Below are 5,733 nucleotides of genomic sequence, written 5' to 3'. Positions count from 1 at the left end.
ATCAAAAGACACACAGACTGAAAGTAAAGGGATGGAAAAAAGATGTTTAATGAAAATAAAAATATCAAAAAGCTGGAGTAGCGTTGCTTCTACTAGACAAAAATAGACTTTAAAATAAGTGTATAACAAGAGACAAAAAAGGACCCAGTAATCCCACTTCTGGGTAATTATCCAAAGAAACCCAAAACGCTACTACAAGTGGATGTGTGCATCCATATGTTCATTACAGAATTGTTTACAATGGCCAAGATGTGGAGGCAGCCTGGGTGTCCATCGACTAATGAATAAATAAAGAGTAGGTGGTACATATATACACTGGAATATTGCTCGGTTACGAAAGGGAATGAGTTCTCACCATCTTGGCAGCATGATGGACCTGGAGGATACTACGCTGAGTGAAATATGTCAAATAGAGAAAGACGGATGCAATGTGATTTTGCTTATATGTGGAATCTAAAGAACAACATAAACAAAGAAAATAGAAACAGACCTGTAGATACAGAGAGCATTTTTGTGGTTGCCAGATGAGAGGGAGTTGGGGCGGGGTTTGAAAAAGGGAAGGCATTAAGAAGTACAAATTTGTTCTTACAAAGCAGTCATGTGGATGTAGGGTATAGCATAAGGAATATAGTCAATAATATTGTAGTAACTATGTATGGTGTCAGATGGTACTAGATTTATTGGGGTGATAGATGGGAGGGGGCTTGAGTGACAGGGTGAAAAGGTGAAGGCATTAAGAAGTACAGATTGGTAGTTACAAAATAATCATGAGGATGTAAAGTAAAGCATAGGGAATATAGTCTGTAATATGGTAATAAGTATATATAGTGCCAGGTGGATCACTTCTTAAGTTATATAAATATCCTACCACTATGCTGTACACCTGAAATTTATATGTAATAATATTGAATGTCAACTGTAATTGAAAAATGAAAAAAGGGAGGGATGTGAAGGGGAATAAGAGGTTCAAATTTCCAGGTATAAAACAAATAAGTCATGAGGATGTAATATACAGCATGGGCAATATAGTCAATAATATCGTGATTGCATGGTACAGTGTTAGATGGATGCTGGACTTATCATGGTTATCACTTCTTTAGGTATATAAATGTTCAATAATTCTTGTGTACACCTGAAACTAATGTTGTGCGTTAGCTGTATTTTAGTAAAAATCTTTTAAAAAATAAAAACCAAGAACTAATAAAATCCTTTCTAAATGAGACCATCTGATTCAAGTAAAAAAAAATGGCTTAAACACTAGTAATAAAAAAGACAAATACATTTCATGAAGAATACTATGAGAAATGTCTGCTGAGTCTTTTAGTTCAGACATTTCAGAATGCTGCTGTATGTTTTATGAGGGATCTGAGGGGAAGATTTCATAGCAGAAGGTGTTAATGTGGCCTGTATTGACTTAAGTGGTGACCCCATAGGTCTGTGAAACTGTTGGATGCCTATGGATTGAAGCTGCTTGCTAAAGAGGAACTCACCACTGTTACTCAGAAATCCGTCATTTCCTCTCTCCCCAAGGTTCCCATCCTTTACTGGCTCAGGTTCTGGCATTTCAGAATCTTCTTTCATGCTAATGAACTTGTCCAAGTAACTGGTGTGTTGTTGTTGTTTTTGTTGTTTTTGTTTTAGTTGTAGACATAGCATTTATTGAACACTGTTTATGTGAATGTGTGTTATGATACATTAGCTGACATAATCTTCTCAACAACGTTATGATAGGTGCTATTATGATGCCTCATTTCACAGATGATAAAACTAGAGATTTGGGAGAGGTTGAGTGACATGCCCAAGGACACAAGCACACACACACAACTGGTGTGTTTTCCTTATCAATTTGTTCAACCTTGCTTACCTCACAATAAAACTGATTTATGAGAAAACAGTCCTCCCCACCACCCACAAACTGGGTATCCCAAGAAGATTGATACAAAGCTTCTAATTGAGCCAAACTTACCATTCCTTTTTCCTGTTTTTCTCAGCTTACTGACTTTGATATCAAAGTTTTCATTTCTAGTTGGCACACTGAGCTATTCGAATCATTTAATTTATCAACACCATCAGTAGGCTCATGTTGTGAACAAAGTTGAATAGTTTCTGGAATAAAAGAATCAAAGTCAAATTCCTGGTTCTTCTCCCTTTATTTTTCAGCCAGTTGTTGTGATGCTTCCTCCAGAGGTATCTGGGCTTTAACCAATCCATTCCTTTTACATTTTGACTTGCCTTTTTAACCTGATTTTTCTTTGCTTCATTCCTTCTAATTGGAAAGATCTATAATAAACTTCAGTTCATAGTAATGGTTAAGTTCACTCTCTCTCCAAACTAAATTGTCTAAATATGATGATGACGACCTCCTTTTGTAGTTACAAGTATGGCTACACTCCAGATCACAATATTTGTTTTCATGATGATCTGTGTACTGCCATCAAGGCTCAGTAGAGTAACTGGTATCAAAAGGAGGATCCTCCAAATACTTTTCATGATCCCAATCCAAATATTTTCAAGGATTGACTTGTACATTCTTCTTCATCAGTGACATCAGACAGAGCTCTTGGGTCAAGCTGAACGTCATCAATATCAAAGTTTTTATGTATAGGCCAATCATTGGTAATCATGGTACCTTTCCCAATTATAAGTGTGACTATGAGTTTCAGCCAAAAGCAAAGTATCTTCACCTTCATCTTCAATATGAAAAGGATGAATTGATATTGGCTCAGCCATTGCAAAAGAATATATGCTCATGTAAGTATGGGAAAGTGCTTCTTCTGCTGTGAACCAATCCATGGAGCTAAACGTCAAAATTTGTTCCAAGAAATCCAGTGCTTCTTGACTAACACTCAGAAATAGCTGAGTTAAAGGTTTATGTGGCCCAGTTATGTCATTTCTGATGCAAATTGGAATTACGCTGAGAAGCTTCTGATGATCTTGCTCATGTACAACAGGAATCAATTGTAAAATTAGCTGCATCTGTTCAAGTTCACATGAACCTGCAAAGAGGGATTTACTGGTTAGCATTTTAGTAAAAATGCAGCCTGCAGACCACATGTCAGTGGCTTTAGTATAATTACTAGGAGAAGGTAAGAGACGTGGCCGTTTGTACCATTTAGTTACCAATCCTTCAAAAAGATGACCCTTATGGGAATAATGGGGATCCATGATCCACGCAAGACCCAAATCACCTATCTTCAGCACCAAATCTTCAGTATTAAGGAAAAGATTAGCTGGTTTGAGATCTCTGTGCAGTATGTTTGCAGAGGGAATTTATTTGAGCCCACGTAGCAGCTGCTATGTGAAAAGCCAGGTATGCTCTTTCAGTAAAGGGCCCTGCTCCAGTACATTAGCTAAGTATGTCTCCATGTACTCCTGAACAATGTAAACACTGTTCAGTTCAGTGAGAGAGCCCTCATTATCTGTTAACTGGCTTACACTAGGACCAAGAATTTCAAACACTTTCACAATATTATCATGGTCAAGTCTTCTAATAATTTTGAATTCACATAGAGTCTGTTTGACACCCTGGGGATCAGTAAGGACAATTTTCTTGATGGCTACTCTTTGGTCACCGTCATTGTCTACAGCAGAAAAAAACCAATCCACTGCCTCCACAACCCAGTAGTTTTAAGTCCATACACCTAGAACCCAAATCAAAACCATGAATGTACACGAGACTTTCAAATTTCTCTGCCCTTTGGAAGCCCTTACTTTGCCTTTTCCTTTCAAATTATTGAACTTGTGTAAATAAGGAAGAAAACTGGTATCCAAAAGAAAGATCTTTCAAAAAGGGAGAAGAAAAATAATTTTGCTTCCACAGTAAGATGGGTTCTTGATGTTTGTTGCATACACTAACCAGGCCTGTTGAGTTCCACTTAGATTTAAAGCTCAGAAAGCTCTCTTCATACTGAGAATTAAAAAGATCGCAGTACTCATAGTTCAAGAAAGGGGCAGCTAGTCTGAAGACATTTAAAGAAATCACTTAAGAAACTCAAACAGAAGTATCTTGAGATTATAATGCTAAGCAAAATAAGTCAGACAGAAAAAGTAGAGAACCATATGATTTCACTGATGTGTCTTATGTAAAACTGAAAACAACAAAAGAACAAGACAAACAAATGAAGGAACAAAAGCTCATAGATATAGACAATAATTTAGGGGTTACCAGAGAGTGAGGGGGGAGAGGGGCTCTAGAAGAGGGTAAACAAGGTCTAATATACGGTGATGGAAAGAGAACTGACTCTGGGTGGTGAACACACAATGTGAGATACAGATAATGTATTACAGAATTGTACACCTGAAATCTATGTAACTTTACTAACAATTGTCACCCCAATAAACTTTAATAAAAAAAGAAATAAACTCAAACAGATGAAATTACATATTATATACTTGATTTACTGTGCTAAACGATTTAACATTTAATAAAAATGTGAATAAATATGCACATAGCAGACTTCTATGAGCATTCTCCTCACAGTGCAAATACATTCAGATTTGGACTGGTACCAAGCAGCAGCATCGTTCTAAGGTGGTAGTAAGCACTGTTTCCATTTTGCTTCTTTTCTTCCTTTGTTGCTGGATATTTTCACAGGAAGCCCTGGCAGCTGTTAGTTAACAGAACTTGTCTTTTGTTAGTGATCAGGTGGCTCCATCTCACCACAATCACAGTAAAATCTACTGTTCATCTTGCTCCAACAATGGGACTTCTTCGTCTCGTCTAGGGAGTGTGGGGCCTGCAGAGAGCCCCCCGTGTCAGCACAGGTGTCTAGCCATGCTTTCGGCAGCAGAGGGCGTCTCCAACGTTCTCACATTGCTGCAGTTTCTACCATGTAACCCTCACCCACGAGGGAGGATGAGGGTCTTTGATCCTTTTGAATTAATTTTTGTGTTCAATGAAAGGTTAGGATTCATCTTCATTACCTTGCATGTGCATATCCAGTTTCCCCAGTACCAGTGTACATGAAAAGATTATTCATCCTCAGTTGGATGTTTTTGGCACCCTTGTCAAAAATCATTTGACCATATATGCAAGGCTTTTTTTGGGGATCTCTATTATGGTCCATTGGTCTGTATGTATATCTTTATGTCTGTTTAAGGAAAACTTCTGATGTTTCCTTCCTATGTGTTTTTCCTTGCTGTGTGTCTCTTCTCTGTGAATCTCTTTACTACTCACACAAAACAGTTCACTTCTGACACTTCTGGTCACCAAACATGTGGAGGTTTTTCCCCAAATAGGGAATTCTCTGTTACACCAGCTAAGTGTTCTACAATTTAACTCAATTCTGACACTATCTACCTGGAGATAGTATCAAATCCTACAGGTCAAGGGCTTAGTTCCACAAGACTGCCTCCACCACACACTCACTTCAGATGCCAGTCACAAGCCCTGGTTATCACCTGTGCTTCTGACAAACCAGCTAAAGATTGAAGGTTCCAAACGCCCCCTCCTTGAGTTCAATTAATGTGCTAAAGCAGCTCACATAACTCAGGGAAACACTTACTTATGTTCTTCAGATTATTAAAGGATCTAGATGAATATCCAGATGAAGAGATACTTAGAATGACATCTGGGAGAGCCCTGAGCACTGGAACTTCTGGCCTCATGGAGCTGGGGTATGTCACCTTCCCAGTGTTATGTTCATCAACCTGGAAACTCTCTGAATCCCCTACTATTGGGATTTTATGGAGGCTTCTTCACATAGGCATGATCAATTACTAACTTCATTTTCA

General features: G+C 38.0%; 1 pseudogene across 1 annotated transcript; it reads right to left on the bottom strand.

The window, feature by feature from the left end:
* Window positions 1-1,320: 1,320 nt before the first annotated feature.
* On the bottom strand, window positions 1,321-5,018 carry LOC308495032 (mitogen-activated protein kinase 6-like; annotated as a pseudogene). Its single transcript has 3 exons — window positions 4,924-5,018; window positions 1,821-3,722; window positions 1,321-1,603 (listed from the first exon to the last, which is right to left on the bottom strand). The product of its transcript is annotated as a mitogen-activated protein kinase 6-like (transcript).
* Window positions 5,019-5,733: the final 715 nt, after the last annotated feature.

The sequence above is a fragment of the Rhinolophus hipposideros genome (genome assembly GCF_964194185.1).
Source record: "Rhinolophus hipposideros genome assembly, chromosome: X".
In the NCBI taxonomy this organism is placed as follows: Eukaryota; Metazoa; Chordata; class Mammalia; order Chiroptera; family Rhinolophidae; genus Rhinolophus; species Rhinolophus hipposideros.
Note: the sequence above shows the minus strand (reverse complement) of the source record. Positions and strands in the feature narration are given on the sequence as shown.